Source organism: Neoarius graeffei, chromosome 6 (assembly GCF_027579695.1).
Source record: "Neoarius graeffei isolate fNeoGra1 chromosome 6, fNeoGra1.pri, whole genome shotgun sequence".
NCBI lineage: Eukaryota > Metazoa > Chordata > Actinopteri > Siluriformes > Ariidae > Neoarius > Neoarius graeffei.
Window position 1 is genome coordinate 22,663,931 of NC_083574.1, and position 13,472 is coordinate 22,677,402.

Here is a 13,472-nt window from a genome sequence, read left to right on the forward strand (position 1 = left end):
GAGGTTAGAGTCACTGGGGGTCTCTGACCTTATTGATGAGGCCAGCTGCAGTGGGGGAAAAAAACTGACCTTATGGCAGGAGGTTTTGGTTCTAATGGACCACAACCTCCTACCAGAGGGGAGTGGTTGGAAAAGTTTGTGTCCAGGGTGAGAGGGGTTGGCCACAATCCTTTCTGTTCTCCTCAGGGTCATGGACTCATACAGGTCCTGAAGAGATGGAAGGTTGCAGCCAATTGTCCTTTCAGCAGAACGAATAATGCGCTGCAGCCTGCCCTTGTTCCTGGCAGTGGCAGCAGCATACCAGACGGTGATGGAGGAGATGAGGATGGACTCAATGATGGTGGTGTAAAAGTGCACCATCATTGTCTTTGGCAGATCGAACTTCTTCAACTGCCACAGAAATTTCATCCTCTGCTGTGCTTTCTTGGAGAGAGAGCAGGTATTCGTCTCCCACTTAAAGTCCTGGATAATTATAGTGCCTAGGAAGTAGAAATATTCCACAGAGGTTACTGGGGAGTCAAACAGGATGATGGGGAGGGAGGGTGTGGCAGAGTTCCTCCTGAAGTCTACAATCATCTCCACTGTCTTAAGGGCATTGAGCTCTAAGTTGTTCTGCCTGCACCAGGACACCAGATGGTCAATCTCCCAATCACAGCACCCCTCATCACCAGCGTTTTAACTACATCACCTGTCTCTAATTATCCCCCAAACACCTTCCCTATATATAAGCTCAGCTTTCACTCGCAGACTTTGTGAAGTATCGTTCTGTGTCCCGTACCTGACTTTACCAAGCTGTTTGTTTTCTGACTGACATTCTGTTAAAGACCACTGTTTATATTTACTTTTGACCTCGTCTTCTCATCTGCCCTGCACTACTCTGATTGATCGACCTCCTCCCATTTCCTGCATCACGATTTGTCTTTATCTGCAGTTTGTACCGTACCCGCTCTCCCTGCAATTGCATCCATAAGTGCCTGCACTCTGACAGGATACTTCGCCATCCATGGATGCAACAGAGGAGGCAAAGCAGACTGCAATGCACAGGGGCATCTGATAGGAGAGCACCAGCAGATGATCAGCGATCTCAACACCAGGATGTTGCAGCTCACTGCTGTAGTGTCGCAGTCCATCCTCTCACACCCCTCATCACCCGCTGGTGTGTCTCGAAGTATTCCTTTGCCTAAGAAATTTTCCAGGGAAGTTTCCAACTCCAAGGGATTCCTTCTTCAGTATTCTTTGTATTTTTCGTCAATCACAAGGGTAACCGACGAACACAAGATCTCCCAGTTCATCAGTCTTCTCACTGGTAAAGCTCTCCAGTAGGCAAGCATGGTGTGGATGCATGGGGGTGAGCACACTACATCCTATGTTTTCTGGAGCTTTTCACACGTCTTTGACCATCAAACTGAGGGACTAGAGGTTGGAGAGAGTTTACTGACAATCTGACAGGGAGAAAGGGGCGTCGTGGAGTATGCACTGGACTTCTGCACCTTAGCCACCAGCAGTGGCTGGAACGAGCCAGCCTTGAAAGCCATGTTTCGCCAGGGTTTGCATCCAGAGGTGCTCAGCAAGCTGGCATGCCGTGATGAACATCTATCTCTGGACTCTTTTGTTGACCTGGTCATACATCTAGATCACTTCGTCCAAAAGTGACCCTCATTGCAACTACCTTCTGCTCCCTCTCCCAACACGAGCCCTGTAACTCCGATGGAGGTCTCACATACACAATTGCAATGATCAGAGAGAGAGAGAGAGAGAAGATGTGAGGGTCTCTGCTTTTACTGCAGTGAGGCTGGCCATCTGATCTCAAAGTGCTCTACTTGAACCCCGCAGAACCACCAGCCAAGCAAAGCTACGAGCCCAACTAACCCGGTGAGTCGAGAAACGTCTTGCAGCTCACAATCCTTTCAAGTACCAGTGTTATTAAAGCTACCAGACTTGACCCATGTGCTTTCTGCATTCATAGACTCAGGGGCAGAGGGAAACTTCATAAACAGCACGATTGTGCAGAGATATCAACTAACCACCCATGCACTTTTGAGACCAGTCAAGCAAAAGGCTATTGAAGGGGGACCCATAGATGAGATATTGGTCTCAATGCGCACAACTCCCCTCGAGATTCAAGTATGAGCTATTCACACTGAACACATATCCATTTTCGTCACTCCAATTTCACATCACGACCTAATATTGGGATACTCTTGGCTCCAACTCCATGATCCTCTGATTTCCTGGCAATAATGGGACATTCTTCAGTGGTCTCCTTCCTGTTTTCAGAACTGCTTGAAACTTCCCTAACTCATGCTCTCGTCCACCTCTAAAGAGAGACCTCAGCCTGACTCCCTTGACAGCGTCCTTGCCTGCTACCTCAACCTAAGGGAGGTATTCAGCAAAGGGAAAGCCTGTGGTCTGCCTCCTCATCGTCCCTATGACTGTGCTATCGACCTCCCTCCTCCCAGGTACGACTCCTCCTCTAAACTGCATTTACCCTTTGTCCCTGACCGAACAAGTGGCTATGGAGGAACACATATAAAAAGCCCTGCAGCAGGGGTACATTAGACCCTCGACATCTCCAGCCTCAGCGGGGTTCTTCTTTGTCGAGAAGAAAGTAGGGGGTCTCTGGCCATGCATACACTATCGGGACCTGAACCAGATCACAGTAAAGTACCCTTATCCACTCCCACTGGTACCTTCAGCCCTAGAACAGCTCAGATCTGCCAAAATCTTATCAAAACAGGACCTTCGCAGTGCCTACAACCTGGTCAGGATTCGTGAGGGTGACGAATGGAAGACTACATTTAGCACCACCATGGGCCACTTTGAGTATTTGGTCATGCCTTATGGTCTTTCTTACGCTCCTAGTGTCCTCCAGTGCCTCACTAACGATGTGCTCAGGGAAATGTTGGGGAGGTTCGTTATCACATACATGAATGACATTTTTAATCTACTCCCCAGATGAGAACATCCACCACGAGCACATCAGGTCAGTGCTTTCTTGTCTGCTCCAGAATCACCTGTATGTTAAGACAGAAAAATGTGAATTCTATATCAGCCAGATCTTGTTCCTAGGTTACATTATCAGCTTGGAGGGGGTGAGTATGGACCAAGCCAAGGTTACAGCCATGACATCATGGCCCACTTCCACTTCCGTCAAGGAGTTGCAGCACTTTCTGGGGTTTGCGAACTTCTATTGCCAATTCATCTATGGGTTCAGCACCATTGCAGCCCCCTCACCTCACTCCTGAAAAATGGACCCTGTCGCCTCCACTGGAGTCCTGCAGCCAATCAGGCCTTCAGCCAGCTGAAGACTGCTTTTACCACAGCTCCCATACTACAGCACCCAGATCCTTCTAAACCCTTCATTGTGGAGGTGGATGCATCTGAAACAGGAGTAGGAAGGGTTCTGTCACAGCACTTTGGAGAAAGACCAAAACTTCACCCCATTGTGTTCTACTCCAAGAAGTTCATGCCAGCCAAGAGGAACTATGACATTAGTAATCGAGAGCTCTTGGCTGTCAAGCTGGCCTTAGAAGAGTGGAGGTACTGGTTGGAGGGCACAATGCACCCATTTACAATCCTGACTGACCACAAGAACCTGGAATACTTAAAAACTGCTAAGTATCTGAACCTCTGTTAGGCCAGATGGGTTCTTTCTTCACTAGATTTCAGTTCACCGTCTCATATCGCCCTGGTTCCAGAAACACCAAGGCTGATGCTCTCTCCCGAGTCAACACATCCTCACCACACTCATCTGAACCCACCACTATCCTTCCACCCAGATGTTTCCTGCAAGCCATAACCTGGGACATCGACAGAGAGATCAGACAGGCACAACCCACAAGCTCTCCTGAAAACTGTCTGCCTGGACTTTTGCATGTTCCACCCAGACTTGAAGGCAAACTCATCACCTAGGCGCACTCCTCTCCTGCCACCAGACATCCCAGCAGTCATCGCACTTACCAGCTCTTCCAGAACAAGTATTGTTGGGAGAACATGATCTCAGACATCAACCATTACGTCTCCTCATGCTCTGTCTGTGCCCAAGCCAAGGTTCCAAGAGCTCCCTCTGCCGGCAAGCTATGTCCTCTCCCAGTACCCCTGGTCACAGATTGCTATTGACTTCATCACCGACCTACCTCAGTCACAAGGCAACACTGTCATAATAAACATTCTGGTCATTATTGATAGGTTTTCAAAGACATTCAGCCTCATCCCATTACTGGGTCTTCCCACTGCATTCAAAACCACTGAGCTACTATTTACCTATATTTTCCACTATTATGGCATTCCTTTTTTTTTTTAGGAATGCCATAATAGTTTGGGGGGTCTTTTTCCACATTTATTGGATAGGACAGTGTAGAGACAGGAAATGAGCAGGAGAAAGAGAGATCGGAATCGAACCTGGGTCCCCGGATTTATGGTATGGCGCCTTATCCACCTGAGCCACAGCACCCCTATTATGGCATTCCTGAAGACATAGTCAGTGACCAGAGTCCCCAGTTCATTTCAAGATTATGGTCACGGTTCATGGACAGGCTGGGAGTGTCCCTTAGCCTCACCTCTGGGTCTCACCCACAGTCCAACAGCCAAGCAGAACAAGCAAACCAATAGGTGGGCTGCTTCCGCCCCATATTCTGCATGCAGAACCAGAAGGATTGGGCATGATTCCTTCCATGGGCAGAGTATGCACACAATTCTCTCAAGCATTCAGCTACTCAGCTAACTCTGTTCCAGTGTGTACTCAGATACCAACCTCCATTTTTCCCATGGGATGATACCGCTACGCAGATTCTGGCCATAGACTCTTGGTTCCAGAGGAGTCAGTAGATATGGGAGAAGGTGCATCAAAGATTACAAAACGTCAATACCAAGTACAAACACTATGCCGACAAGCACAGAAGCGCCACCCCAGCGTATGCCCCAGGTGATAGAGCATGGGTCTCTACCAAGGACCTCGGGGAACCCAACTCCTGCAGAAAGTTACAAGCCAGATACGTCGGCCCATTCAAGGTTCTACGCAAGATTAATGAGGTCTCATACAGATTCGAGCTTCCTCCTCACAGTAAGATGGCTCCAACATTTCACATCTCATGCCTCAAACCTGCTATCCAAGGTCCCCTAGCCTCAGACACACCCACCCAAGAAACCCCTTCCTCAGACATTGAAGGTGAACCCATCTGCCAGATCAACAAGATCCTCAATTCCTGTTGCAGACAGGGACAACTTGAGCACTTGGTGCTTGAGTTACGGCCCAGAGGACCATAGTTGGGTCAGCTCAAGGGACATCTTAGATCCCCTCCTCATTCAAGAATTCCACAGCCAGCACCCCGACAAACCTGCACCAAGAAAGAGAGGTTGACCAAGAAAAAAAGGAGCTCCCAGAGGGAGCTCCTTGGAGGGGGGGGGTTCTGTCAGTAACAACACTAAAAGCCTGAGTTTAGAGCAACCTCCAAACATGGCTGCTCCAGACTACAACTCCCATGAATCACAGCACCCCTCGTCACCAGAGTTTTAATTACATCACCTGTCTCTAATTATCCTGCAATCACCTTCCTTATATAAGCTCAGCTCTCACTCAGACTTTATGAAGTATCATTCTGTGTCCCGTGCCTGACTTTACCAAGCCATTTGTTTTCTGACTGACATTCTGTTAAAGACCACTGTTTGCATTTACTTTTGACCTTGCCTTCTCATCTGCCCTGCACTACTCTGTTTGCTGATCAATCGACCTCCACCCATTTCCTGATTATGATTCCTGCTTCATGATTTGGCTTTATATGCAGTTTGTGCCGTACCCACTCTCCCCTGCATCTGCATCCATACCGGTAAGTGTCAGCGCTCTGACACCCGTCAACAGCGAGCAACCAACATGACGGACTTCTTTCACCGGCTGGTGAAGGAGTACGTATGCATGTACGTGATGTCACAAATTGCTATAAAATTGAGTACAATCATAAAAATAAATCAAAGTGGTTGAGCACTATGTACTTTAAAACAAAAAAATCCATTCAAATAACTTAGAACATTAGTGGCGAAATGGCTTTTTTTTTATTTTCAGTTAATGCAACCAGTTTTTTTAACAGACGTTTGCTGTTTGGTCTTGCAGTGTGAGAATGAAATTTAAGTTGTTTAAATGCTTTATTTCTAATTTTTACTATTTTACAACAGTTGTTATTTCACTATGATACATTATTAGCTCTAATTCCTGTACTTTTAGGTATTGTTACCTCAGCAGACTTTATTATTTCATTTACTAGTACATTATTAAATGTGTCTATATCTATGTCATTTACCTTTTCAAGTTTGATACACTATATTGCCAAAAGTATTTGCTCACCCATCCAAATTATCGGAATCAGGTGTTCCAATCACTTCCATGGCCACAGGTGTATAAAATCAAGCACCTAGGCATGCAGACTGTTTTTACAGTTTGGAGCTGGCCCCTTCCTCTTCCAACATGACTGTGCACCAGTGCACAAAGCAAGGTCCATAAAGACATGGATGACAGAGTCTGGTGTGGATGAACTTGAATGGCCTGCACAGAGTCCTGACCTCAACCCGATAGAACACCTTTGGGATGAATTAGAGCGGAGACTGAGAGCCAGGCCTTCTCGTCCAACATCAGTGTGTGACCTCACAAATGCGCTTCTGGAAGAATGGTCAAAAATTCCCATAAACACACTCCTAAACCTTGTGGACAGCCTTCCCAGAAGAGTTGAAGCTGTTCTAGCTGCAAAGGGCAGACCGACGTCATATTGAACCCTATGGATTAGGAATGGGATGTCACTTAAGCTCATATGTGAGTCAAGACAGGTGAGCAAATACTTTTGGCAATATAGTGTACATCTAACTGCACTAATCACTTGAAAACCTTCCCAGTTTGCATTTTCCACTTTGGAATTCTTTTTATATTTTCATAACACATCTCTGTGCCAATTTTAGTTAGTACTGGGTAATGGTCATTACCTATTGTAGTTCGTTTGACCACACTCCAAGTACTCATTCCTGCTACTGCACTAGATACAAACGTCAGGTCAAGTGCTGTTTCTGTGTTATTTATACTATTATATCGTGTACCTTCCCCATTATTAATACACACTAAAACATGACTATCAATAAACTATTCAAGAACTAAACCATTTGCATCTGCATTATTGCTTCCCCATAGTGAATTGTGTGAATTAAAGTCCCCACACCAAATCACACCATCTTGAAGTGGTCCCACGACATCATCTAAAAGTCATTTAGTTTTCCACATGGGTTATAGTAATTAATTACAGCTACAGTACCTCTTAGTCCATATCTTAATTACAGTTGATTCATGATCAGTATTAACAAGTATGATTTTATAACTAATCCCATTTTGTCTAAAAGTTGCAACTCCTCCTTTACCAGTTTCTCTCTCCCTTCTAACTTCAGTATAACTCTTTGTTATAAAATCTAAATCTGGTTTCAACCATGTCTCCTGTACACAAATTATATTAGGTTTCTCTCATCAATATATTTCTTAAACTCTTGACCATTTGCAATCAAGCTTCTTGCATTCCATTGCAGTATAGTTAACATCATTAATTGGATCCAGACCATGTCTGAGAAGAGTATGCATCTTCACTTAGATTGTCTCTGTCTCCCAAAGCAGCCCCTTTACACCTAGATATTTCTTGTCTGGCTTCACTATTATTTTAATCCTCTCAGTTCGGCTCTGTGTCTGGGCTGAACAATTGATAATCTCTACCATAAGAGTACAAAATCACTTTTATTATCCCCCGCCCAAACGACGAAACGGGTTCCGTCCGGTCACATTTTCGTTTCCGAGCCATAAAATTACTGAAGATATTTTCATGAAACTGTGTATACATATCAAGCAACATGTGAACTGGTGCCTTTTGCTATTTTGGATTTTTTAAAAAATATATATTTCAAATATTTGCATAAAGAATAGATTTTGACTTAGTTTCTAAGAGCAATGTTTGTTTCAGGAGCATATATCCAAAACTATTGGATGTTAAAAAACTGTTCTGCTCCGGACAGAACAGAGCAGGTTCTGTCCGGCCAGCCAGCCAGCTGTCCGTCCAGTCATGTTTTCAGTTCCGGCCCATATCTTTAAAACTACTTAAGATCTCTTCTTGAAACTTTGTATACATATCAAGCAACATGTGAACTGGTGCCTTTTGCTAGTTTGGATTTTTGAAAAAAAGGACTTTTCAAATTTTTACATAAAAAATAGATTTTGACTTAGTTTCTAAGAGCAATATTCATTTCTGGAGCATATATCCAAAACTATTCATGATACACATTTGAAACTTGGTATACATATTAACAAGGTGATGTAGATGTGCCTTTTCATACTAAGAAATTTGAGAAATTTTAATTTTTCATGTTTCCATGGAAACAATTTTAGACTTAGTCTTAAGGGTAGGTTTTGTTTCCGGAGCAGAACTTGAAAACTGAGTGGTATGGTCTTGAAAGTTTGGTATGTGTTGATTAAGTAATGTATATTTGCCTTTTGATACTAAGAAATGAGAGAAATTTAAATTTTTAGCTCACCTGGACCAAAGGTCCAGTGGGCTTATGCCATGGGTTGCTGAGGTCAGTGTAAAAAGGTAGGGTTGGTTTCCTGCAGCAGAACTTGAAAAATGTGACAATATCTTGAAACTTGGTATATAGGGCAGGGGATATAGATGACTGTCTTCCCGTTGACTACTAGAGGTTTTTTTTTAATTATTGAACTTATTGCACCCTTCACATTTTTTAACATCATTATTTCTGATCTCGTTTTGCTTAAATACTGGCATAACTCTAGGAACCCTTTTCACTGCTTCTGAATACTCTAGGAACCCTTTTCACTGCTTCTCTCTGCCACTCTTTAACTGACCTCACAGCCACGATAAGCTGCACTGTGCTGTGCTGTGCTCCCCTCCACAATGCTTTGTGTGCAACCACGTGATAAAAACAGTGTGACGTATGCACCCGCCGCCATATTGGATGATATACAAATCCAGAATGCAAGGACATCTACATAAGTAGTATATTTTATTAACATATTTTGATATTCTAATTATTCTTGTGGGCGGCACGGTGGTGTAGTGGTTAGCGCTGTCGCCTCACAGCAAGAAGGTCCGGGTTCGAGCCCCGTGGCTGGCGAGGGCCTTTCTGTGTGGAGTTTGCATGTTCTCCCTCTGTCCGTGTGGGTTTCCTCCGGGTGCTCCGGTTTCCCCCACAGTCCAAAGACATGCAGGTTAGGTTAACTGGTGACTCTAAATTGACTGTAGGTGTGAATGTGAGTGTGAATGGTTGTCTGTGTCAGCCCTGTGATGACCTGGCGACTTGTCCAGGGTGTACCCTGCCTTTTGCCCGTAGTCAGCTGGGATAGGCTCCAGCTTGCCTGTGACCCTGTAGAACAGGATAAAGCGGCTAGAGATAATGAGATGAGAAGATCTTTGACAAAATAGAGTACAAATACAGTCTAAAAGCATGCAATAAAATCATCACTAAAGCAAGTAGTACGATTATGCTAATTCTATTTTCTTTTTATCTCATCTCATTATCTCTAGCCGCTTTATCCTGTTCTACAGGGTTGCAGGCAAGCTGGAGCCTATCCCAGCTGACTACGGGTGAAAGGCGGGGTACACCCTGGACAAGTCACCAGGTCATCACAGGGCTGACACATAGACAACCATTCACACTCTCTCACCTACGGTCAATTTAGAGTCACCAGTTAACCTAACCTGCATGTCTTTGGACTGTGGGGGAAACCGGAGCACCCGGAGGAAGGACACGGGGAGAACATGCAAACTCCGCACAGAAAGGCCCTCGCCAGCCACAGGGCTCGAACCCGGACCTTCTTGCTGTGAGGCGACAGCGCTAACCACTACACCACCATGCCGCCCTATTTTCTTTTTATAGACAATGTAAAATCACTGTAATCAAAAGGAACAATTGATGGAGATCATTTAAACAAGGCACAGCATATTTTGGTAATCTTATCAAGTTAAATCAGCTTCCAATATTTTTTTCTTAAGTACCACCAATTCACAAGTCATATCTCTATTGCACTGCTCCATTTGAGATATTTGTAACCCAGTGAGTTCCGTCTGGCAACCACTTTCAGTGTGCATCTCTGCACTGTGCTCCCCTCCACAGTACTTAGGCTTAGCATCTTTTATCGCACTGATCATACTCATATTCTCCACTGCACTTGCTACATCTTAATTTACTTTTGCACACAGACACTATATGCCCAGATCTTTGACATTTAAAGCATCAAAGTGGAGGTGGAATGTACAACTTGATGATGTAACACATATACCCAATATAGACCTTGTCTGGCAGTTTTTCTCATCAAATATTAGCATAACAGACTATTGCAGATTTTTCTATTTCTCCTTGTCTTTAGACATTTACCATCATTCACTTTAGCATCTATAATATTCTCTTTCAATACATCTGTTTTTACATTTACCGGAATTCCTGTAATGACTCCCCTGACTCGTTTTTATCATTAGCCATAGTGCATTGTATTCTTTTCCCATTGATCCTATTCATTCTAATTGCTCTTCCTTGTTGTTCTCCATCCTTACAAAAAACAACAATCTATTTCTCAGTATCTTTGCACTCCTTACATCTCCGATTTCCTTATACATTTTGTAAGCTGAATCGGATTCCAATCCTCAAAAGAGGTACTTTTCCTACATAAGTTTAACAAACCCCTTATATTATTCCCCGATATTCCTGGGTATGACTTTAAACTGCAACCAGTGGTGAATCTCATGTCCGGGAGGACTTGAGTATAAGGGGTAACTCCACTTTCCCCAAATCATCATTGCTCCCAGGTCCGCTCTGACCCGGAGTTATAGCACCTGCCTGGGTTCCAGCTATGGGTTAAATAGTACATCACCAATAAGCCACTGGCAGCAGGGTGCTTTTCAGTGCAATGTGGCAGATGAACCCAACAGGGTCAATGGCACACCACCAGATAGAATGGAGAAGAGCCACTCAAATGGCATCACTTGGCAAGTCAGTTGTCACTGCAGGAAAACTTCCATACCCATCTGGTCTGTGGTACTTTTGTGCACCACTTGGCATCAGGTCTGGAGGTCCAGAGAGACAACACGATGGGGGCAGGACATCGTATGTCTTATGTTACCGTGCAAGGCACTTTGTTAGGAGAGGAAAATGGTATGCAAGAGCTCATGAAGCCAGGCATTACATGGCAGCTTGGCCGGGCCATTCATGCCGCCGCTGTGGACGGCTCTGTCACTCTGGTGCGGGCATCCACACAAACACAGAGTGGTGCTTGAAAGTTTGTGAACCCTTTAGAATTTTCTAGATTTCTGCATAAATATGACCTAAAACATCATCAGATTTTCACACAAGTCCTAAAAGTAGATAAAGAGAACCCAGTTAAACAAATGAGACAAAAATATTATACTTGGTCATTTATTTATTGGGCGGCACGGTGGTGTACTGGTTAGCACTGTCGCCTCACAGCAAGAAGGTCCGGGTTCAAGCCCTGTGGCCAGTGAGGGCCTTTCTGTGTGGAGTTTGCATGTTGTCTGCGTGGGTTTCCTCTGGGTGCTCCGGTTTCCCCCACAGTCCAAAGACATGCAGGTTAGGTTAACTGGTGACTCTAAATTGACCATAGGTGTGAATGGTTGTCTGTGTCTATGTGTCAGCCCTGTGATGACCTGGTGACTTGTCCAGGGTGTACCCCGCCTTTCGCCCGTAGTCAGCTGGGATAGGCTCCAGCTTGCCTGCGACCCTGTAGGACAGGATAAAGTGGCTAGAGATAATGAGATGAGATTTATTTATTGAGAAAAGTGATCCAATATTACATATCTGTGAGTGGCAAAAGTATGTGAACCTCTAGGATTAGCAGTTAATTTGAAGGTGAAATTAGAGTCAGATGTTTTCAATCAATGGGATGACAATCAGGTGTGAGTGGGTACACTGTTTTATTTGCTTAAGCTTGTGGTTCCAAAGAGGAACATAGGCCACTGACAATCTTTCTCCATTTGGTCTTGTTCTGTGCTTCTTTCTCCAACTGCTTCCAGGTGTAGCCAGCTGTCTGGATTCTCTGCTGTTGTGCTCCATCTCCAGGTATTCCAGGGGTGACCTCTCTTTCTTTTCCCCTGGGGGGGTCCACTATAATGCCTGTCTTGTGGTGATGTTCCTAGGTTTCTGTAGGGTATGTCCAATCCTCTCCCATTTTCTTCATTGTATTTGGGTTAACATGGGTGTTTCTTCTTGTCAGCAACTCTTCACTGGTAATCTATTTTGGCCACCATATCCTTAGAATCCTATGTAGGCATCTGTTGACAAAAGCCTGGATCTTCTTTAGGAGTGTTTTTGTTGTTCACCAGGGCATATGTGCTGACAATGCTCATCACCCCTTCAATTTCCTTTCCAGTTTCACACTCATCACTCTGTTACTCACTCTCTACCTCCAACACACTCTTAACATACTCTTTATTCAGGATTACCTCTACACTGTTTCTCCTCCCATCTCCACCATGATAGAAATGCTTGAAACCACCTCCGAGGTTCCTGGCCTTACTTCCCTTCCACCTTGTTTCTTGTACATACGTACAGGATGTCAATCTTTTTCCTGTCCATCATAGCAGCCAGTTCTCTTCCTTTACCAGTCATAGTGCCAATATTTAAAGTTCCAACTTTCAATTCCACTCTCCTGCCTTTTCTACTCTGTTTCTTCTGAATTCACCTTCCACTTCTCTTTCTCCCACCAGTAGCATAGTTTCCACTCGTGTCCTGCTGAGAAACTGTTCCAGTGGCGGCAGCTGTTAACCCGGGCCTTGACCAATCCGGTATGAAAGTCCTCTTCATCATCTGCATAGTTGATTTGGCATGAGTTTTATGCCAGATTCCCTTCCTGATGCAACCCTCCCCATTTATCCAGGCTTGGGACCAGTGCTAAGAACGCACTGGTTTGTGCACCTCAGTGGCTGGATTGGCAGGTTTCTGCCCCATACAACAAAACTGATTTCACAGTTGATCTGAAGATCCACAGTTCCAGATGTTATCCAGCATTACAAAGGCTGTGCTGGCTTTTCTCATTCTGGCTCTTACATCCTTTTCTGTTCCTTCTGTGCGGTCTATGCTGCTGCCAAGGTAGGTGAAATCCTCAACTTCCTCTATGATGTTTCCTTTTATCTTCACTGGCTGCCTGTTGTTGGTGTTAGCTATCAGCACCTTGGTCTTATTGCGAAGTCCTCTACAGTGATGACATTTTCTAGATGCTTTGACAGCTAATTGCGGTAGAAAGTGCACAGACGACCTACAAACCCAGACCATGACTCGAGAGTTGTCACCCATCATGGTAGAATTAGTTAAATAAAACAGAGGGGGTATTTTAATTCACATTTCTTCAATGAAATTTTAATTACACTGTTATTAATACACATATCAAGCACACAGTCTACAATTCCCAAACTGTACACTAGAGAAAATATTGC